Below are 23,959 nucleotides of genomic sequence, written 5' to 3'. Positions count from 1 at the left end.
AACTGAGAGGAGACTTAACAGCTTTTGAAGTCAGGGTTTAGATGGTGTTTTATCAAACTGCCAGTACAAGATGGAACAAATGGAAAATTCCTTTTCATAATGGAATTAACATGGCTCTGTGCTAAAGGGAACAAGCATGGTAAAGGAAGTATCTATATTAAAGGGAATATCTGCATGTATTAAAGTATAAATCTGATAAATTTGATAATTTGCCAGAGAGCAATGTTATTGCAAAATACAGGTGTGGGATGTGGAGGTTCTTATGGGAGTGGGAGCTAGTCCCCTGAGAGGAGATAGGGGCTGCTGACTGTGTCCAGTGAGGAGACGGGTTGTCTGTGCCCAGTGAGGGTCCAGGGCTGGTGTCTGTGTCCAGTGTGGAGACAGGGACTGGTGTCTGTGCCCAGTTAGGAGACGGGGTGTCTGTGCCCAGTTAGGAGATGGGGTGTCTGTGCCCAGTCAGGAGACGGGATGTCTGTGCCCAGTTAGGAGACGGGGTGTCTGTGCCCAGAGATAAGACAGGGGTGTCTGTGCTCAGTGAGTAGATGGGGTGTCTGCATCCAGTGAGAGTCCAAAGATTGGTGCTAAGGCTTTTATAATTTTCTCTACAGTTTATTATAATGGGCGGAACCCGCTGTTTAACAAACAGAGCCCTCGCTCCATGAGGATCCGAGCCCGACTTTACCAGGTGGTTGTGTGGGATCTCTGTTGATCTCAGACACATGAGTATTGTCATATTTCGCGTGTTAGTTGGGTTGCGACTTACAATCACACATAACGAGTCTGACAGAGGTTTCAAACAAACCTATCCCTGACCATTCATGAAATGGGCAGACCAACGCAGAGAGGAGAGCTGACACAAGACCTCCTGCTGAAGATGGGATGGCGGTGGCTCTGGGAGAGGCGAATTAAAATATAGAACTGGTGTCAGAGTGACTGAAACAAAATGTAGAGTGTTCTCCGGACACGGACTGGCAGCTCTCTCTAAACTCTGGACTTTAGTCTATTTAATATTTAATTTTATCTTTTAATAGACACAAATTCAGCAACAGGCAACACAACAGGAGGCCGAAATCAAACAGAACCACCAAGCCAAGTGAATATCTCACTCTGTGATGGTCTGTAACTAGCAGAGAATTCAAACAAAGTATATGTGTTAGGACAAGAGAATGGAAAAACCATTTCGCTGAATACATTTGACTTTAGAACATTATATATTTTATTGTTACTGGAAATTCCTTTAGAGGGATTTTTATGTTAAGTGTATTCTTTATGATTCATCAATCATGAACATACCATTCAAATACCATCAATATACCATTCATATAATTAAATATAGCATCAATATACTATTCAACAACAACAACTTGTATTTATATAGCACCTTTAACGTAGTAAAACGTCCCAAGGTGCTGCACAGGAGTATTTTAAAACAAGAAAATGACACCGAGCCACATAAGGAGAAATTAGGGCAGATGATCAAAAGCTTGGTCAAAGAGATAGGTTTTAAGGAGCGTCTTAAATGAGGAGAGAGAGACAGAGAGATGGAGAGTCTGGTATCAATGTAAAGTCAATATGCCATTCAAATACCATCAATATAACATGCCTTTTAAAATGTTCCTCAATAACATTTGATTGGGACTGGATTATATATTTGTACATGTTTTGTGTTTCCCATAATTCATGGAATGATTAGTCAGGGGTTGTTTTTTTAAACAACATATAATTATAAACACAAAAAAAATACTGCCAAATGCATCTGATTAAAAGATCAGATCGATAATGGCATTTCCAAAGGAATTCATCCCGGAACCACTCCTGACTAGTGGAAGGTTAAAGCTGAAATTGCCAGATATGCTAGATTTGGGAAAGATTGAGGTCCCATCCAGTGACTGAAATCTCATCCAGTGACTGAGGTCCGCTGGACTAACTGAAATCTCCACCAATCACTGAACTCTCATCCAGTGACTGAAAGCTCATCCAGTGACTGGGATCCCTTCTACTAACACTACAAAAGTAACTAAGATCGCCTCTAGTGACTGAGATCCCCGATCCCCGCTAGTAACTGAGATCCCCTCTAGTATCTGAATTCCCCTCTAGTGAGTGAGATCCCCTCTGGTGAGTGAGATTCCCTCTAGTGACTGAGATCCCCTCTTGTGAGTGAGATCCGCTCTAGTGACTGAGATCCCCTCTAGTGACTCAGATCTCCAGAGTGACTGAGATCCGCTCTAGTGACTGAGATCCCCTCTTGTGAGTGAGATCTCCTCTAGTGACTGAGATCCCCAGAGTGACTGAGATCCCCTCTAGTGACTGAGATCCCCATTAGTGACTGAATCCCCATTAGTGACTGAGATCCCCACTAGTGACTGAGATCCCCTCTTGTGACTGAGATCCCCAGAGTGACTGAGATCCCCAGAGTGACTGAGATCCCCAGAGTGACTGAGATCCCCAGAGTGACTGAGATCCCCTCTAGTGACTGAGATTCCCCTCTAGTGACTGAGATCCCCACTAGTGACTGAGATCCCCAGAGTGACTGAGATCTGCTCTAGTGACTGAGATCCCCAGAGTGACTGAGATCCCCTCTAGTGACTGAGATCCCCTCTAGTGACTGAGATCCCCAGAGTGACTGAGATCCCCAGAGTGACTGAGATCTGCTCTAGTGACTGAGATCCCCAGAGTGACTGAGATCCCCAGAGTGACTGAGATCCCCAGAGTGACTGAGGTCCCCAGAGTGACTGAGATCCCCAGAGTGACTGAGATCCCCAGAGTGACTGAGATCCCCAGAGTGACTGAGATCCCCAGAGTGACTGAGGTCCCCAGAGTGACTGAGATCGCCAGAGTGACTGAGATCCCCAGAGTGACTGAGATCCCCAGAATGACTGAGATCCCCAGAGTGACTGAGATCCCCAGAGTGATTGAGATCCCCAGAGTGACTGAGATCCCCAGAGTGACTGAGGTCCCCAGAGTGACTGAGATCTCCAGAGTGACTGAGATCTCCTCTAGTGACATCCCCAGAGTGACTGAGATCCCCAGAGTGACTGAGGTCCCCAGAGTGACTGAGGTCCCCAGAGTGACTGAGATCCCCAGAGTGGCTGAGATCCCCAGAGTGACTGAGATCCCCAGAGTGACTGAGATCCCCACTAGTGACTGAGATCCCCACTAGTGACTGAGATCCCCAGAGTGACTGAGATCCCTCTAGTGACATCCCCAGAGTGACTGAGATCCCCAGAGTGACTGAGATCATTTCTTGAGACTGAGATCCCCAGAGTGACTGAGAGCCCCAGACTGACTGAGATCCCCACTAGTGACTGAGATCCCCACTAGTGACTGAGATCCCCACTAGTGACTGAGATCCCCAGAGTGACTGAGATCCCCAGAGTGACTGAGATCCCCTCTTGTGACTGAGATCCCCAGAGTGACTGAGATCCCCACTAGTGACTGAGATCCCCACTAGTGACTGAGATCCCCACTCGTGACTGAGATCCCCAGAGTGACTGGGATCCCCAGAGTGACTGAGATCCCCTCTAGTGACTGAGATCCCCAGAGTGACTGAGATCCCCAGAGTTACTGAGATCCCCAGAGTGACTGAGATCCCCACTAATGACTGAGATCCCCAGAGTGACTGAAATCCCCAGAGTGACTGAGATCCCCTCTAGTGACTGAGATCCCCTCTAGTGACTGAGATCCCCAGAGTGACTGAGATCCCCAGAGTGACTGAGATCCCCTCTAGTGACTGAGATCCCCAGAGTGACTGAGATCCCCTCTAGTGACTGAGATCCCCAGAGTTACTGAGATCCCCAGTGACTGAGATTCCCCAGAGTGACTGAGATCCGCTCTAGTGACTGAGATCCCCAGAGTGACTGAGATCCCCAGTGACTGAGATCCCCAGAGTGACTGAGATCATTTCTTGTGACTGAGATCCCCAGAGTGACTGAGATCTCCAGAGTGACTGAGATCCCCTCTTGTGACTGAGATTCCCAGAGTGACTGAGATCCCCAGAGTGACTGAGATCCCCAGTGACTGAGATCCCCAGAGTGACTGAGATCCGCTCTAATGACTGAGATCCCCAGAGTGACTGAGATCCCCAGTGACTGAGATCCCCAGAGTGACTGAGATCATTTCTTGTGACTGAGATCCCCAGAGTGACTGAGATCCCCAGAGTGACTGAGATTCCCACTAATCAATGAGGTCTCCGCTAGTAAGTAAGGTCCCCATTAATGCCTGCTATTCTCTCCACTTTTCCCTCTAGTGAGTGAGGCCCTTTCCAATAACGGAGATTCCCTCAGTGAGGGTCCGTTGTATTGAACGGGGTCCCCACTGGTGAACGAGAGGTAGCTGATCCTCCTCTCAATAAATTAGATCCTTTCCCGGCCGATTCTTGGGATCTGCTCCAAACTTTGCCTTTTTGTCATATTCAAGTTATTTCCAATCATTCACATTTTTTCAATTTAGTTGGATTGCCGCCACCTCCAATAAAACAGGATTTTAAAAGTACAAACCTTCAATTATTTTCAATGTACATTTTATTATAATAAAACTGGTGAACATTTGTTTTAAATAATCTGCTGATAATGGGTTGACTCCACCGTTTATAGCTGGTTATCCCGCGGCCCACACCCTCCTCTTGTGCCGCTGTGTTTTGTCCTCCAGTCTCCGGTACAATTTAAACAAGTGTCAAGTCCTCGGCCGATGCCCCGAGCGGCACAAAGTTCAACCATCCCGTGAAATACCGGAGGCTGGAAACCCGGGACACGCCGTGAACAGACTGAGCATTTTTTTTTAATTGCCGCTTTTGATAACTCTCTTCTCATTTCTACACATCGCCCTAACGACACCGTTTGGGATAATTTTATTGACGACCTCCAGCTGTCTTCACATCGCTTTGAACACTGGAAGTTACTTTGAACAATGCTGGACCTAAAAGGGAGAGTTTAGAAGGCGCCAGTCACATTCTGAACGCTTGCAGCCGCGACAAGCTCCTTGTTCCAAGTTAGTGAGTTCTGCTCACATTTTGGAGTTTATTCATTCGAGGTTTTAACTTAAACCTAAACGAGCAAAAATAATTTCAGTGGAATTACAACAACACGATACAACCCACTGAATGTAGATTCGTGAATCATAAATAGGAATCGAAATAAATATTCCAATATATAGCCCAAGAAATACAGTAAAAGATGAATTGGACTGTACGCCGCCAGAGACAGAGATTAATTATAAACAGGGAAGTTGGTGCTAAGGTGCGTTGTTGTATAAACTGCCCAGAGGGCTTTTGAAACCATTTAGGATCATTTTAATTCAAATTGTTATTATTGACTGTAACTGGTTCCCGTCAGAAAAAAACGCACCCAGGACACGCAGACTTTCTGTAATGAGTCTATACCGAGAATAACTAACAGTTTTTACTGATCAATGCTTGACACAGCAATGTAAATAATTCGAGATCATTAAACATCGCGCATCGATGAAACACTCGACCAGAGGGGGAGAGACAGCCGCCCGTCTACTCTTACAGGCTGACAGATCCGTGATTAGATTTATTTTGTCTCACTTTCTGTACATAATAAGATAACTTTCAAACGTGTTTCACCTGCTCTGAAAGACCGCCGCTGAGAAATAAAAGTGATTCAGAACAACAGCCAAGGGAAATCGTTTCCTCTCTCAACTGTGTTTTCTTTTTAAATTCGTGGCACTCTCTTCTTGCCCGACTCTGGGAATCGTTTTGCTGGGTGTAAGTGAGATGGAGTTGAGGTTGCCAAGTTATCTGAAGCTTTAGAAATGGAATGAGTTTCAAGCCGGCACACAGCCCAAGTAACAAACATATCGCACGGTGAGATTTTACAAGATGCAGCAAAATACACAACAACACGAAGCGGAGCGGTTTCCAACCCCTTGATTCCTGATTTTATTCCCTCTCTCTCTCTCTCTGATTTCTGCCGGATAAGAGATTGAGCCAAAGATCAGAGTCTGACTCAACCTGTGAACTTTCGCAGATTGTCCCGAGCGGTTTCTCCAGGTAACCTGGGACAAGGCCTCGAGTTCAGGCCAATATCTGAATTCAGCGGTGCTGGAAGGGGCTTGTGGTTAGAGACTTTCTTGGCACTGGGTTAGAAATCCTCTGGATGATTTAAACCAAAATTAATTTGATTAGAAATATCTAAAACTTTTTTTGGAGGGAGGGAAGCTGGCGACACAGAAGAAATGAGTTGGGTCTGAATGAGAATTTGATTAAGAAGGAGGACTGACTTGGCAATCTTTGAAACTCTTGGAATACAGCCATTGGAAGTGAAGGATTAAAAGTCTAGGCCAGTAGTAAGGATATGTGATGAACTGCCAGCCTTCACTTTCTGGACAGCGGAATAGCGAATGTTCAAGGTGAACCCATTTAAAGCCGTTTCTTCCAGCGGCCGAGGCGGCAGCAACTTCGAAGCAAAATCAAAACAGTCTAAAAACTGCGAGTGGGCGACACGGGATTCCAGAAAGGAATTTATTTCAGTTTTAACCCGCTAACCACAAAACGTATTTGTCCCTTTTCAAGATTAAATGAAATTGAACAAGTTCTTCCTGTCGGGAGTTTCACCGAGGGCAGTGGGTCTTGAGACTTTACACAATTCAATATTGTAATTTTTATAGCATTTATTCTTGAGCCCGCTTTGATTTTATTCATTCCTCCTCAGTTATTCGCAATAATGTGGTGTGAGGACCGTATGGGTTTTTTTTTGCCGGGGTCAGTGAGAAATCTAATTATTGAGATAACATTTTTGGCTTCCATTTTTTGTGTGTTTGTGAGGAGGTAACATTGCTTATTAAAATGATAAAAATCAGACCAGGGATCATCTGCATTATCCGCGGTGACTCCAGTGGGAACTTAATCTGATCATAACCACATCAGCTTATACATGCAATAAAAAGTATTGATTTCCCCACGTTCATCCATCATCTTCCTTTCTCTTTCATTCTATATGTGAAAATTTTATTTTATGTATAAGCGAAATGGCACATGTAACCTCCAAATGATGAAATTCTACATAAAGGAGAAGGTCTCTATATTCACGACTAAATGGGATAGCTATTTCAAAGAGCCAACACAGGCCTGACGGGCCGAATGGCCTCCTTCTGTCAGTCTATTCTATATTGTGCAGAGAAAGTCTCCCTCTTCCATGTGAAGTGATACATTTTGGTAGGAAAAACGAGGAGGGGCAATATAAACTAAAGGGTACAATCCTAAAGGGAGTGCCTGAACAGAGACACCTAGGGGTATATGTGCACAAATCATTGAAGGTGGCAGGGCAGGTTGAGAAAGCGGTTAAAAAAGCATACGGGATACTGGGCTTTATAAATAAAGGCACAGAGTACAAGAGCAAGGAAATTATGATGAACCTTTATAAAACACTGGTTCCGCCTCAACTGGAGTATTGTGTCCAATTCTGGGCACCGCACTTTAGGAAGGCTTTAGAGAGGGTGCAGAGGAGATTTACAAGAATGATTCCAGGGATGAGGGACTTCAGTTACGTGGATAGACTAGAAAAGCTGGGAAATAACAACAGAAAATGCTGGAAAAACTCAGCAGGCCAGGCAACATCCGTGGAGAGAAATTAGAGTCAATGTTTCGGGTCAAAACCCTTTATCAAGACTAAAGAGGCACAGGGAATGAAATAGATTAAGAGGCCAGGCTGGGAGAGAACAAAAGAGAAGTGAAGAGACATTAAGAGGTATTCAAAATGAGACGAGATGGTGATAGGACTAGTGGAGACAAAAGACGGCTCTAGATTAGGTGTGAAATGCGCTGGCAGAATGGGAGACAGCTGCCATGTGGGAGAGGAAAAAAAAGAAAAAAGGAAAGGGGGGGGGAAACCAAAACAAAGGATCGTACTAGAAAATCTGGGGTTGTTCTCCTCAGAGCAGAGAAGGTTGAGAGGAGATTTGATAGAGGTGTTCAACATCATGAGGGTTCTGGACAGAGTAGATAGAGAGAAACTGTTCCCATTGCCGGAAGGGTCGATAACCAGAGGACACAGATTTAAGGCGATTGGCAGAAGAACCAAAGGCGACATGAGGGGGGGGGAAATGTACGCAGCGAGTGGTTATGATCTGGAATGCACTGCCTGAAAGGGTGGTGGAGGCAGATTCAATCATGGCTTTCAAAAGGGAGTTGGATAGGTACCTGAAGGAAAAAATGTTGCAGGGCTATGGGGAAAGGGCGGGGGAGTGAGACTTGCTGAATTGCTCTTGCAGAGAGCCGGCACGGGCTCGACGGGCCAAATGGCCTCCTTCTGTGCTGTAACCATTCTATGATTCTATGTTCCCACGGATTATCAGACGGGTATAACCCAGCTTGCAAATTTCCCCCAGGACAAGGTGATACTTGGTGCAATCGCCTTTCAGTCTCAGGGAGCGATTCCATTGCACACGGTGACAGGGAATGACTCTTGTTCACCGTGTGTCCGGAGACCAGCTTCACATCGGGGTCTGAACCTCGGCCCGGTGAAGACCATTGATCTGACTTTGTGTTTACAAATCTACTTTAGTGTCACCGCCAATCAGAAAACATATCACTGCAAAGCTAAAGTTGATGTATATAAACCTGCTCGCAATTTCTCTTTTATTTTCAGAAACTGACTTGGTTTGTAACCAGCTTCAAAGAGCTCGCGGCAACCCAAAACCAGTTTTTGTTTAAACACTCTGCACAACACTGTAGGGACCACTGCTGCCTGTGAAATGCTGAGGTAACGTGTGAAAGTGTTATTTTAAGTACAAGCAGAAATACATGGAACTGTATCTGGTCTGCTCTCTCAGGTGGGTGTAAAAGGTCCCAGGCCACTATTGGAAGGAGAGCAGGGGAGTTTCCCCTGGTGTCCTGGGGCCAATATTTATCCCTCAACCGACATCACTAAAGAGGTTATTTGGTCATTTATCTCATTGCTGGTTATGGGATCTTGCTGTGCCCATTTGGGCGCGCAATTTCTCTAAAACAGCGACGACACTTCCAAAGTACTTCATTGGCTGTAAAGCGCTTTGGGACGTTCTGAGGTCGCGACAGGCGCTATAGAAATGCAAGTATTTTCTTTCTAACAGGTTTGCACTGAAGCCCGACAGTTCATTGCTAAAATATTCTGTTCCCGTTATCGAGACACTCGGTAATTCCATAGCATATAAAGATATAAACGGGAGAGAGTTTACCCACAGTTTTCAATCACTTTGTTTTGCCGGAATGTAATATTAAACAAGCCGATGCTCGGCATTTACTGATGGGTTCTTCATCAGACTCTGCGATGTACGGAGACTGTCGCAGCGATTAACATTTCAATCTATAGAGGGCACGGGTGACAGTGACTGCTCTCTGTAAACATTTCAATATCTCTGCAGGCAAGTTTGAGAACAGTGCAAGAGATCCAGCGGTCTCTCTCGGCCCTTCTCAAACCCCAGGTTGATGGTGCGCCGCAGTCACGCCCGGCGCATGTAGCCAGTGAGATTCCTGAGGAATCTTATCTCACACCGTTTCTCTCGGGAGTCAGCTCGGCTCCCGGTTCTAGATTTTAAGCCGGGACTCTCAACATTGCTGCGAAGTGGAAATGATTTCCGGTCAACACCGAGCGGCGACGTAAAGACAGGTTGAAGTTCACTCAGGGCGCCCCTGTACCGCCCCTGTTGCCCCGGGACTGTTCCCTGAACAGGGACCATCAGGTCACGCGTGCACAGAGTATCCTTGCTCCAAGATCCAAACGCAGTTACACTGCAACTGCATCACAGTCTTTGCTACGATCAAAATAAGGTCATGTCATTTCCAGCTGGATCACCCAGGGAACTTGGAAACTTCAATTCACGCAGTTAAACTCAAATGGTGCGAGACTGCCCGACAACCCTGACCTGGCTCGGGAACTTTGTACCCGTGTTACACATGTTACACCAACACCTTGATGCACAGTGTGCAGTATAACTGGACCAGCGCTCCCAGTTAACACCAGGCAACGCTTATTTGCGAGATTTGCGTTGGAGATCAGAACTCCGCGTTATCTGCTCATTTGAAACTCCCCCTCTTTTCACTCGGAGATATTGCAATGTTTGACCATTTGTTCCGCACGGGCAGTCAGTTTTGAGAAGTACAGCTGTTCTTTCACCGCCCGACCTGCTGCCTAGAACAGGATTCGATTGTCTGAAATCCCAACTAACCTGGGCCAAGTCTGAAGGGAAAGTTGATTTATGGAGAGTTTGACTCCTTCGTGCTCCAAATACTTTTTTCAGCTTTCAAAATACTCACCTCTCCTTTCACAAAACATCTGTGAAACGAATTCTCTGTACATTTCTGATACCAACATGTTATAAAACAGGAATACGGAAACCAAGCCCTCGAGATTACCCCCATAAACTCGGCCGTTCAGGGGTGATGTCAGGAAGCATTTCTTCACACAGATCTGGCACTCACCCGCCCCCCGCTGGTGTTGAGGCTGGGGGTCAATTGAAAAATTCAGAACTGAGATTGATAGAGTTTTGTTAGGTAAGGATATTAAGGGATATGGAATCAATGTAGGTAAATGGAGTCAAGATAGAGATTAACCATGATCTAATTGAATGGTGGAACAGGCTCGAGGGGCTGAATGGCCTCCCCCTGTCCCCACTGGTGTATGAACAGTTAACACGTTGATATTAAAGTCCTTTCTCCACTATTTTAACAAGAGACGCTGCAGCAAAGAGCAAACATCTCCAGCAGAGGAAGAAACTTGACATGAACTCACTAATTACCCCTAAACCAATGTCCCGTTATGTCATTCCAAGGCCAAAAAGTCTGTCGAGTTATAGTTTTCCTGAAATCTACAAACATATATATATATATATATATATTTATAAAATCTCAGCCCTGATATCACAATGTGTAGGACGAGCATCCAAACACAACGCTGGCTGTCAGTGCGATTCAACTTTGCTACTTTCAAGCAGACATTTATTTGAAATCAGATTAAGTCCACTGGTTAGACTAGGGCACAAAGTAACCCGACGAACTAACAGTCGTTCCTAATATCGCACACCAGAGTCCGGAGGCCTAATTTTAATTCTGGTACAGGTAAGGTCGACAGCCACAAGGTTAATCGAACTAAGAAGTCTTTTTGCGGGGCATGCAGCCAGTCTTTGATGGTTTTATGTATTCGAACGGAGGGAGAGTAGATGAGGATCAGAATTGCCTGCAGGTAAAGGCCGGGCCATCTGCCGGTGATGAAACCTCGCAGACATGGTTAGTGGATGGCTAAGATGTTGCAGAAATCCTCGTCCCACTGCAAACAACTGAAGAGACAGAAATGTGGATTTCATTTTTGATTTTACTGATCCCTGCTTGTGCCAAACAATGTTAAGTCACCTTAGATGAAAACCCGCTGGCTACAATCAAGCTGCTCTGAAACATTTTCAAAACAGATCATAAACATTATTAGATAGACCCAGTGCCTGATATTCACAGAGCGGTGCAAGACTGCATCTTTCATCTCTATTTCCAGCAATTCAAAGCTAAATTTATTAAGAGTGAAAGTTTCATGGGTCGAGTCTGTCCAAGACCTGGGCAATCCCCGCCCTCATGTCTGTCAGCAATAAGCATTGTAGCCTGGGAAGATTAACTCATTGTAGAGTCCCATTCCAAATCATCCTCAGGACATCATTGCGGGGAGCAAAGCAGAAAGGGTTAAGAGAAGAGGAGGAAGAAACTATTAAGATACATCTTGGATGAGGTAACTGCAGGCAGCTCAACCCTGACAAACTTATTAAAGTGCTTCAAGATCCAGGTTCCCAACATTTAAATTGAGAATTCAATCCACATTTTTTTTAAAGATAAAACAAAGCAATTTCCACTCACTGGTGCTGAATGGCCGAATGCATCACATGGGCCAATCAGGACTGGATGGTTCCATTTTCAATCCATTATCTGTATTGAGTTTTTAAAAATGTAATCTGGGGATGTGGGCATTACTGGTAAGGCTGGCATATATTGCCCATCCCTAGTTGCCCTCAGATTGTGGTGGTGGGCCTTCTTCTTTGAACCATCGGTAGCAGCTTGATACAACTGAGGGGCTTGCTTGGCCACTTCAGAGAGTCAACCACGTTGGTGTGGGACTGGAGTCACCTATAGGCCCAGGCCGGGTAAGGACGGCAGGGAGTGTGGGGGTGGGGCGGTTGGATGTGATGAAGCCTCCCGGAATAGGTCCAGCCAGATTGGCAGTGGTCACCACTCCTCCTTCTCTAACGCATGCTGCCTGAGGTAAAACTAGCAGAGAGGAAGGAGAAAATGGAGGGGAGGAAGGGAAAGTGTGGGTGTCCTAATAAGAGGGTACATATCCTAAAAAAATTAATGAAACGGGGCCTCTCATGTGACTACACTTCCAAAAAAAAAGTACTTCATTGGCTGTAAAGCGCTTTGAGATGTCCGGTGGATGTGAAAGGCGCTATAGAAATGCAAGTCTTTCTTTTCTCTCAGATTGAACCTAAATTTATTTTCTTGTAAATACAGTTAGTGATGCTGATTGCAAACATCTCTAAATTTTCAGATCAGCCCTTTGTGTATTAAGGCCTCTGATGGCTGCTCTTTGGCCGTGAGGTCTGACTCCCTGATTGATAGCACCTGAGGGACAACAAAAGCGCTGGATCAGTGGAGAAAAAGCATGATTCATGGGACCATGAAACTGAGCACCGCACCCCAGCCTCAGCCAAACCCTGGGTATCACTGTAACAAAGGGAGAGCAGTTTGAAACAGTCTCCTTAACTTGTAAGGAAAGAAGGAACTTTCATTTCTATAGTGCCTTTCACCACCTCAGGACATCCCAAAGCGCTTTACAGCCAATGAAGTACTTTATGAAGTGTAGTCACTGTTGTAATGTAGGAAACGTGACAGCCAATTTGCACACAGCAAGCTCCCACAAACAGCAATGAGCTAATGATCAGATAATCTTTTTTTAGTGATGTTGGTTGAGGGATAAATATTATCCATTGGCAATTGGAGTTTAGCACAGCCTGGCTGGTGTGTGCATGGTTAACCAATAGAAAATGCTGGTTGAAGACTCTTGAGTTTGTCCTTCCACGAGGTACAAACCCACAACAAAAAGATACCATTTTAATGCAACATAATCTCACAGGGAAAGGACCAGGATAGCTGGAAATGGAAAATCTCGCAGTTATCAAAGTGGCGCCTGTGCTTAGTTGGTGGCCCTGTCACCTCTCAGTCAGAAGGTTCTGGGTTCAGGAACATACTCAAGGCTGACACTCCAGCGCAGTACTGAGGGTCTGCCACATTGTTGGAGCTGTGTTAGTGGTGAGGACAGATCCTGTTATTGGTGCCGCTGCATTCATTAATCCTTTGTCTGTTGCAGGTTAAACCTTTAATGTGAGATGAGATAAGGAAAGTACATTATGTTGTTAAAGATAAGGTAACTCCACACTAGTCTGGGCTCTGATTATTGGGATTAATCTGGGAGCTGACCTGTGGACTACACAGAGTCACATCCCAGTGTCCAGCCTTGGATGGGGCAGTGGGACATCTTTCCTGCAACAGAGGGCATCCAGGAATACCCACAAAGTGAAATCAACCAGGATATGTTGGCTCTTATTTAAACTGATGGAAACACCAGGAATACAATCACTCATCTCATTTGATGTTTAAAATACTCCCCCCTCACCCCTGCCATTCCTAGTTGTGAGCTGTAGCTTGGTGGTTGCACTCTCGCCTCTGAGTCTGAAGGTTGTGGGTCCGAGCCCCTCTCCAGAGCTTAAGCACATAAGGGGGAGTCCAGAACCAGGGGTCACAGTCTAAGGATAAGGGGTAAGCCATTTAGGACAGAGATGAGGAGGAATTTCTTCACCCAGAGAGTGGTGAACCTGTGGAATTCTTTGCCACAGAAGGCCGTTGAGGCCAATTCATTAAATATATTCAAGAAGGAGTTAGATATATTTCTTAAGGCTAAAGGGACCAAGGGATATGGGGAGAAGGCAGGGACAGGGTACTGAATTTGGATGATCAGCCATGATCTCATTAAATGGTGGAGCAGGCTCGAGGGGCCGAATGGCCTACTCCTGCTCCTATCTTCTATGTTTCTATCGAGGATGGGACTTCAGTGCTGTACTGAGGGAGTGCTGCACTTTCAGAAGCACTGTCATTTGGATGAGATGTTAAACCGAGGCCCTGTCCACCCACTGAAGTGAATGTAAAAGTTCCCATGATATTATTTGAAGTTCTCCCTGGTGTCCTGGCCAATGTTTATCCCTCAACTAACTCTTAAAACAGAGTATCAAATTGTTATTTGTGGGAGCTTGCTGTGTGCAATTTGGTTGAATTTCCCTACATTACCACAGTGACTACACTTCAAAAGTGCTTAATTGGCTGTAAAGTGCTTTGGGGTGTCCTGTGGTCGTATAAATGAAAGTTTTTTCTTTTTTCTTTAGTGCATCATTTTATTCACCAGGTGACTCTTGCCTATCAGACACACATGTACCATTTACATCCAGCATGGGCCTGTTTCACACCTAGTCCAGGCTGTATTAACACAGCGTCACTCTGCCCTGAATCTGTCAGGAAAGGAGACAGGACTCTATCAGGCTAATGGTCACTAGCTCTTCTCCCAATTAAGGGCTTGAGTATCACATGGCAAGTTTGTGATACCTTCCACTCCTTAATGCAACTGCTGTTTTTAGTTGGGATTCTGGACGTCTGTGAGCTGGCTCCTTGAGTTTACACTGCTAAATCCGGCTCCTTTATCCCTGTGACAGAATCTGTTTGGAATGTAAACTCAAGCTGACAATGGATGTCAGATATATGATCCATTAACATTTACCAGCAGGCTCTGGGGCTCCTTTCAATCTGGGGCCATCCTCAGCCATAGCTTTTTGAGTGCCTAAAGCCAGCTCTGGGTAGTCACAGATACAATCACATAGACACAGGCACGGAAATACGCTCGTACTGACCCAGCAGCTTCCAGGCTTGATCCCCAGTCTGTGCCAAGTTAGCTGATCTCATTTGGGGCAGGATTTGGAACAGCACAGTTGGATTCAATGCCCCTGAACTGAGGGTGGGAAAAATCAGCCAGCGTTCCAGCTCCCAATTGCTTTCCACTGACCCCCCGATGGAAGTGTGCAGGTGAGGATCAGGGGATGATAGGATTGAGGTCAGCTGTGATGCCTTCACAGTTGAATACCATGTCAACATTCACATTGGTTATGTAGACACTTTACTACCAATCTACAGCACCTCTATCCCACTCCAGGGCAAGACACAAAAACACGTGATCTGATCAGTGATCCTTCTCACACCTCCAGACATCCACTCTCTCTCCACTGCAGTTTTCCTTGTGCCTGGGTGAAACATTGAGAATGGCCAGTGCCCAGGGAGCTATCCCTCAATAACTAGTCAATGGCTGAAGCGTGTTGTGTTTTGTTAGTTTGTGCGGGTACCAATTGCTCTGGTTTCTTTCCAGTCCTCTTGGTCTAACTTGTCATGTACCACCTGAAACTGAGAGGGTGGGCACATACCCAACAATTGGGCCTCTATCAATGCCAATTTTGAGCTAGCCATCAGGAGGTGCTGATGCATGATAGCTCCCTGTGGGGAGCTGCCTCACATCCACTCTCCACATCCCTGCAGCAGTGATGCTGTGATTGGCAACTCCAAATCACAGAGGACCACACTATACTACTCGACCAGAGATAATGATAACAAAAACTCATTGAAATAAAGGTTTACCATCTCCTCAAACAAATTTTGTTGCACATTTAATGGGAATCTAACTGAACCATTTTTGGTTATGTAGACACTCTACTACCAATCTGCAGCACCTCTATCCCACTCCAGGACAAGGCACAAAAACGCTTGTGATCTGATCAGTGATCCTTCTCACACCTCCAGTCTCCACCCTCTCTCCATTGCAATATTCCTTGTGTCTCCCTCTTTCATCAATGCTCAGTTCTTCTCTCTTGTTTCCTCTAAGCTCCAGGTACCCTGTCCTATGCACTCTTCCTCCTCCCTGCATTCTCATTGTAGGACATCAGGACTCATTGCACCATCTCCTACTCTTCACTCATTCTTTTCCAGGATTTCATTACCTCCCCCTGACTTTCCTTCCTCCTACAATATCTAGACTTCAAAACCCAAGCTTGGCACCACTTATCATATAATCATAGAATAGTACAGCACAGAAGGAGGCCATTGTGTCTGCGCCGGCTCTTTCAAAGAGCAATCTAGTTAGTCCCACTCCTTTTTGCTCCTCCAAGTATTTTTCCAACTCCCTTTTGAAGGCGACTATGGAATCTGTTTCCACCACCCTATCAGGCAGTGCATTCCAAATCCTAACCACTTGCTGCGTAAATAAGTTTTTCCTCCTGTCGCCTCTGGTTCTTTTGCCAATCACCTTAAATCTGTGCCCTCTGGTTCTCGACCCTTCAGCCATTGGAAACAGTTTCTCTTTATTTACTCTAATTTTGAACACCTCTATCAAATCTCCTCTTAGCTTTCTCTGTTCTAAGGAGAACAACCCCAGCCTCTCCATGTAACTGTATTCCCTCATCCCTGGAACCATTCCAGTAAATCTCTTCTGTACCCTCTCCAAAGCTTTCAGGCCCTTCCTAAAGTGTGGTGCCCAGAATTGGACCCCATGCTCCAGCTGGGGCCAAACTAGTGTTTTATATCAATACCTCCTGATCTACCTCGACTCTTCTTTAACAATTTTTTAATTTAGTCATGTCCTGTGTTATGGTTTCTCATTTTAAACAAAACAATGGTGCTAGTTTCAGCTCTATGTCCGTGAAAGGGTTAAAAGGTCTTTGCAGTTTCCATTTTTGAGAAGCATTTCTGTAGATGGATGATGATTTACATCATCTTTGGGTATATGCAAAAATGTTACTAATAAGAGTGTTTGTTGACCTGTATCTGAATACCACACTCTACTTCCTCAGACCACCTTGCACCTGAGAGATCTCCTGCTTCCATAGTGGCGGAGAGGGGCACCTGAGAATGGAGTCCAGCCCTACGTACAATGCGACTTGAGCTGCCTACAGACCTGAACAAGGGAGATATCTTCAGCCTGGCCTTCCATGAATGACTAATTAAAAAGACAAACCCTCATACCTCTGTTTGGAGAGTGCTGCAGCCAGATGCACAGTCCCAAGTCCTGGGATCTGTGAGCACTGGCCCTTGGTCAGCACACCACAGACGTACACCTGATGGTTACAATCAGCAAGATCTGGAAATTGATGATTATCGGTCTCTTTTACTAATTACTTGATGGGATGGAACAGTTCCAGATGCGGAGTCCCGACATCTGTGTGCAATTAATTGGGATAAATAATCAGGTAAATGGATTCAGGTGTAGTCTGGGCCGCTTCCACCGAGGTCACCCGAGGACTCGAACCCTCGTCTGATTGAGTCATTCAAAAGAGCAGCCATTGTCTCAAAGGTAGAAGCTGATGGGGTCTCCCCGATGACTTGATGTGGAAGCAGAGCGTGTCGGGCCAGGACTAAACCAAAAGTTCCCTGTGCTGAGTTAGCTAATAATGACAACAACAACTTGTATTTATATAGCGCCTTTAATGTAGTAAAACGTCCCAAGGCGCTTCACAGGAGTATTAAAAGACAAAAAATTTGACACCGAGCCACATAAGGAGGAATTAGGGCAGGTGACCAAAAGCTTGGTCAAAGAGGTAGGTTTTAAGGAATGTCTTAAAGGAGGAAAGAGCGGTAGCGAGGCGGAGAGGTTTAGGCAGGGAATTCCAGAGCTTAGGGCCTTGGCAACAGATGGCATGGCCACCAATGGTTGAGCAATTATAATCAGGGATGCTCAAGAGGGCAGAATTAGAGGAGCGCAGATATCTATGGGGGTTGTGGGGCTGAAGGTGATTACAGAGATAGGAAGGGGCAAGGCCATGGAAGGATTTGAAAACAAGAATGAGAATTTTGAAATCGAGGCGTTACTTAACTGGGAGCTAATATAGGTCAGCGAGCACAGGGGTGATGGGTGAATAGGACTTGGTGCGAGTTAGGACATGGGCGGCTGAGTTTTGGATGACCTCAAGTTTACGGAGGGTAAAATGTGGGAGGCCAGCCATGAGTGCATTGGAATAATCAAGTCTAGAGGTAAAAAAGGCATGGATGAGGGTTTCAGCAACGGATGAGCTGAGACAAGGGCGGAGATGGGCAATGTTACGGAGGGGAACTAGGTGGTCTTAGTTATGCTGTGGATGTGGACGGAAGCTCATTTCAGGGTCAAATATGACACCAAGGTTGCCAAGTGTGGTTCAGCCTCAGACAGATGATAGGGAGAGAGATGGAGTCAGTGGCGAGGGAACGGAGTTTGTGGCGGGGACCGAAAACAATGGCTTGGGTCTTCCCAATATTTAATTGGAGAAAATTTCTGCTCATCCAGAACTGGATGTCGGAGAAGCGGTCTGACAATTTAGAGACCGTGGAGGGGTCAAGAGAAGTGGTGGTGAGGTAGAGCTGGGTGTCGTCAGCGTACATGTGGAAACTGACGGTGTGTTTTCAGATGATGTTGCCAAGGGGCAGCATGTAGATGAAAAATAGGAGGGGGCCAAGGATAGATCTTTGGGGGACACCAGAGGTAACAATGTGGGAGCGGGAAGAAAAGGCATTGCAGGTGATTCTCTGGATACAATTACATAGATAAGAATGGAACTAGGTGAGTGCAGTCCCAATTTAGGATGACGGTGGAGAGGCGTTGGAGAAGGATGGAGTGGTCAACCGTGTCAAAGGCTGCAGACAAGTCAAGAAGGATGAGGAGGGATAGTTTACCTTTGGCACAGCCGGGGGTGCTACACTTGACCTATGTGACACTGGGCTCGGGAAGGGGGAACAATATCAAGGGTTGGAAGTTATGTTACAGCTGTACACAGCTCTGGTTAGATCCCATATTGAGTACTGCATTAAGTTCTGGGTACCACATCTCAGGAAGGATATATTGGCCTTGGAGGGGGAGCAGCGCGGATTCACCAGAATGATACCGGGGCTAAAAGGGTTAAGTAATGAGAAGAGGATGCATAGATTAGGCTTGTATTCCCTTGAATATAAAAGATTAAGGGGTGATCTAATCGAGGTGTTTAAGATGATTAAAGGAGTTGATAGGGTAGAGAAACTATTTCCTCTGGTGGGGGAATCCAGAACAAGGGGGCACAATTAGAGCTAAGCAATTTAGGAATGAAATCAGGAAGCACTTCTTCACACACAAGTAGTGGAAAACTGGAACTCTCACCCCCAAAAAGCTGTTCAGGCTGGGGGTCAATTGAAAATTTTAAAACTGAGATCAATAAGATTTTTGTTGGGTAAGGGTATTAAGGGTTATGAAACCAAGACAGGTAGATGGAGTTAAGATACAGATCAGCCATGATCTAACTGAAAGGTGGAACAGGCTCGTGGGGCTGAATGGCCTCCTCTTGTTCCTATGTTCTTACAATCAGCCAGGGTACCTCCTGTTGATGACTATCCAGTCAACCCCCTCTGGAATGCGCTGCCTGAAAGGGCGGTGGAAGCAGATTCAACAGTAACTTTCAAAAGGGAATTGGATAAATTGTTGAAAAGGAAAAATATTTCAGGGCTATGGGGAAAGAGCAGCAGGGGAGTGGGATTAATTGGAGAGCACTTTCAAAGAGCCGGCACGGGCACCATGAGCCGAATAGCCTCCTTCTGTGCTGTGTGATTCTAACCAAACCGTACTCACCTACACTGCTGGTCCACCAAACCACCGCACGATTTCCACCAAGAGCCAGCTCCAGAATGAACCTGTACGAGTGTGACAGGAAGCTGACTCAATCACTCAAGTATTAACTCACGGTGATTTTAAAGGGAGTGGATTTAACAGCGTTAAACTTCATATAATAATTTGCTGAAAACTGGCTGCTGATTTGTCACTGACCTGAATCAACAGCTCGGGTGTAACTACCAGAAATATATATGTTTTTTAATGCATGAACTTGCCTTTTCTCTCTGGTTCTAACTGACCAGCGTGTGCATTTCCAGCATTTTCTGTTTTTATTTTAGATTTCCAGTATCTGTTGAGTTCTCTGCTGTAAACAGTATATATAATGCATACCATACTCAGTCTATACCTTTAGCTTTGATGTTCTTTACAATGTAGTGCACATATTATACCATCAGCATTTTCTCTATATATAACATAAAGTACGTATTATATTATTACCTCTTATTCTGTCACCCACATGATGCGACATTACTCTACAGATTGTATAATACTGGGATCATTCTGCATTACAGGATCTGTGTTATTCTACATCATATAACAGTATTCCCTGTTAAGTTCTACACTGAATAGTTTCTCTGTTAATAAAACTGTTATAGTCTATGCTATGTATATTACACAGGAGCTGTGCTATTATGCATAGTGATATATTATATATAATGTCTAGTTACTTCGAGCTACCTTGTTATTCCATATTGTAGCCTTTTATTTTATATAACATCGATGTAACAGCTTACTCATGCATCACTCAATATCACATGCTGTAACTTGTGTAATGGCATTGTTATTCTAGTATCTGTGTTATTATTGATAATGTATAATGTCTTTATAACTCTATATAAGGTACAGGAACGTTGGTAATCAATGTAATGCTTGGTATGTCTTACTCTCCATTATACAAAGTGCTTGCATTAGTCCGTAAAGCACAGTCTCTTCTGTTTTATGTACATCTATATTATTCTATAGACTGTAGAGGCTTACTTTTAGTCTACACACAATGTATCCTGTCTTGGAATGATTTTATATCAATATACAGATAAGTATTTATATTTTTATAATGGTCACCATATATAAGGGTGGAATTTCCTGTGTATTTGCACCACAGACGCGTGTAAATGGGGCATAAACTACCTGGTGTAAAAGAGCGAGGAAATTCGGGCACAAGTGTGTTGGCCACGTAATTACGCTACACCCAAATTTATCTCCATCTTTTACTCCCGTCTATTGATCCCGAACACACCTTGGCTCATTATAATGGCTCCTCCCCCGTGCTAACCAAACTTTCACATGAACTTCCTGCTACCATGGGTGTAAAATTACACCTCGATTTTTAGGTGCAGCATTTTTTTGGTTTTTAATTGTGATTTTTTTTTTAAAGCCATTTAAAAAAAAATTCTCCTCACTGTGACCTACTCTATGTCCTCTTTCTTTGACTACATTTTTATGGAAATAGTGTAAGTTACATTAAAAATGGAAAAGCTTCCCCGATTACATGTTCTTAAACATGTGTCTAATGTGCATGAATGATGGTTAGGTGGCTTGAAACTTTGATTTTCATACTTGAAGAAGAAGAAATAGATGGCGTGAGTTCAACACTTTCCTCAGGCCTCAGTTGTTCACACTGACTGTTAAGTTCCCGTGTATGCTAATGAGACTGGCAGGAAATTGAGACGTAAATTCACCAGCAAAATGGACACAGCAATGGGTGGAATCCCGAGCGTAACCTCTCGCTGGAGAACATAGGAACAGGAGGAGGCCATTCAGCCCCTTGAGCCCGCCATCCAATTAGATCATGCCTCATCTGTACCTCAACTACATCTACCCGCCTTTGTTCCATATCCCTTGATACCCTTACCCAAAAAAAATCGATCTCAGTCTTGAAAATTTCAATTGACCCTCAGCATCCATAGAATGAGTTCCAGATTTCCACTGCCCTTTGTGTGAAAAAGTGCTTCCTGATTTCATTCCTAAATTGCTGAACTCTATTTGTGCTCCCTTGTTCTGGATTCATTCACAAAAGGAAATAATTTTTCTGTATCTACCCTATCAAATCCCTTAATCATTTTAAACGCCTCGATTAGATCACCCCCCAACCTTCTAAACCCAAGGGAAAACATGGCAAGTAAATGGAGTTGAAGTACAGAGTAAGAGAAATCAAGAGAACAGCACGTAGAGGTATCTTAAAACTCATACTGACACTCCCCGTTAAGGTGTGGTTCTGTTTGTGGTGAGGGTATGCAGCTGACTCGCAACCAAAAATCTCACACCTGCAGTTTGTATCCCAAGTTGACCGCTCTGCAGAATTGTGGCTGGGAGACTGAAGTGTCAGGAAATATCAGAACAGAATCAAAGATATCCCAGCTCTGTGGCAGTCCCTGTGTATCTCCTGTCACTCCCTCCTCCCCCTCCAGAATTCTCCACCTCCTTACTGGTCCTTAGGGTTGCCAACCTTCCAGGATTGCCCTGGAGTCTCCAGGAAATACAGGTTAATCTCCAGGACACTGCTGTCAGCAACACCCAGGTAAAAAAAATCACAGGGGCATTAAATAAAATTGTGCGTTTATTTCATTTTCTGTGAACACTTTTGTTTATTAGTTCTAAAAATATTGGAGAGGGAGAATTTGACTGACAGTCAAGGACGATCCAATCGGGTAACGAAGAGTCCGATCGCTGTGGGAAGGCGGTGCGTTGCGAGGATGGACGTGTCGGGTGACCAATGGCGGGAGTATGGGGGCGGGGCGGTTGGAGGCGGGAAGTCATCTGCTGAAACCTCCAGCAATACGTCCAACCATAGTTGACGACCTTAGTCCAGATCACCCTCCTGTGTTGGGGTCCCATGGTTCTCCAGCATAGATACTCAAACAATGTCACTATTTCAACACAAAAGCAAAATACTGCGGATGCTGGAAATCTGAAACAGAAACAGAAAATGCTGGCAATACTCAGCAGGTCAGGCAGCATCTGTGGTGAGAGAAACAGAGTTAACGTTTCAGGTCGATGCCCTTTCATCAGAACCTTTGACGAAAGGTCAATGTCACCACTTGGTGTGGGCACAGTTGAAGGTGTGTTTGAATAGTACAACAAGGGACCTATTCCCGCGAGATGGACTGAAAGAAATATGAGGGGGAAGATCAAACAATGAGAGATGGGAGAAAGAGAAAGAAAAACAGGCAGACAGCAAAGAGACAAAGAAAAAGAGCACAAAGGGAGACAAAACAGTGAGAGAGAGAGTGTGCGTGCAAGAGAAAGAGAGAGCAGAAAGAAACAGCAGAGAGAGATAAAAAGCTGAGAAGGAGCGAGTCAGAAGGACAGACAGCAGAGAGAATGGCTGAAAGAAAAAAGGCAACATTGAAAGATAATTATAAAAAAGTTAGAAATTACAGGCAGAATGAGAGTAGAAGAAACAGAGACATGGAGACAGAAAAAGCAGATATACATACAAAGAGACAACAAAGAATAAGAGAATCAGATAAAGGCACATTGAGAGGAAGCAAATAAAATTAGAGACAGTCAGACTGATAAAGAAATCCAGTGCACAGGCAAATGAGGCCTAAAGACAGGCTTCACTAAGAGCTGTGGGGAGTTTAGCTGGTTAAAGCACTCAGACATTTGCACAGGTCAGTTTTATAATCTATTACTTTTATTACAGGTAATTGGACTGATCGAAATTAAGGGTTAGCAGTAACATTAGCAGCAAAAACAGTAACCAGCATCTCATTACAAAATACAGGAAGTCAGTCACTTCCAGTGTTGAACAGAAGCAAATCTACAGCTATAGGGGAGCAGGCAGCAAGGCCGCAATTTACCTACTGCAGAGCAGGAAGACTAACGCAGTATTGGCAACTTGATAATGACAGGTATGAGGAAGAGTTCAATCCCTCTACAGCCTGAATGTTTGGCTTTGATCGTGTGTGTGTGAAGGCCGGAGGCACAGTATGTCTGATAAAGAGTGACAATTCATTTCAGGACCTGACGCTTTTACTGTATTTACACCACAGCCCCTGATTAGAATCTAATCTGAATCAAAGAATGACGGGCGGAGAATCTGTGGTGGCGCCAGTTCATGGTCATGATTCTGTATGTGGTGAGTTCCTGATTCCGAGGGCGGGAGGGAGGGGAGGAAGTGCTGAGCAGATGGAAAAGGCTTAACGGAGTCAACAACAAAAAAAATGGATAATTCGTGCCTGGCATCTGCCAGCAGCTGGTTATAAAGAAAGACTTGTATTTTTATGTAG

The 23,959-nt window shown here is 44.8% G+C and overlaps 1 long non-coding RNA gene across 2 annotated transcripts in view; it reads left to right on the top strand.

Moving 5' to 3' along the window:
- Positions 1-23,959, top strand: part of LOC147102293 (uncharacterized) — a 101,377-nt gene that overhangs the window by 32,829 nt on the left and 44,589 nt on the right. Inside the window, exon 2 of one of the 2 annotated variants that reach the window (XR_015073245.1) lies at positions 16,912-17,307. This is a non-coding gene — a long non-coding RNA (uncharacterized LOC147102293). Of the gene's footprint in view, positions 1-16,911; positions 21,213-23,959 lie in introns of those variants that run through there. The other variant, XR_015073244.1, reaches the window with a different exon arrangement.

Source organism: Somniosus microcephalus, chromosome 22 (genome assembly GCF_052327205.1).
Source record: "Somniosus microcephalus isolate GS21.2 chromosome 22, FLI_Smic_1.0, whole genome shotgun sequence".
Classification (NCBI taxonomy): Eukaryota; Metazoa; Chordata; class Chondrichthyes; order Squaliformes; family Somniosidae; genus Somniosus; species Somniosus microcephalus.
This window is presented reverse-complemented; position numbering and strand designations above follow the sequence as displayed.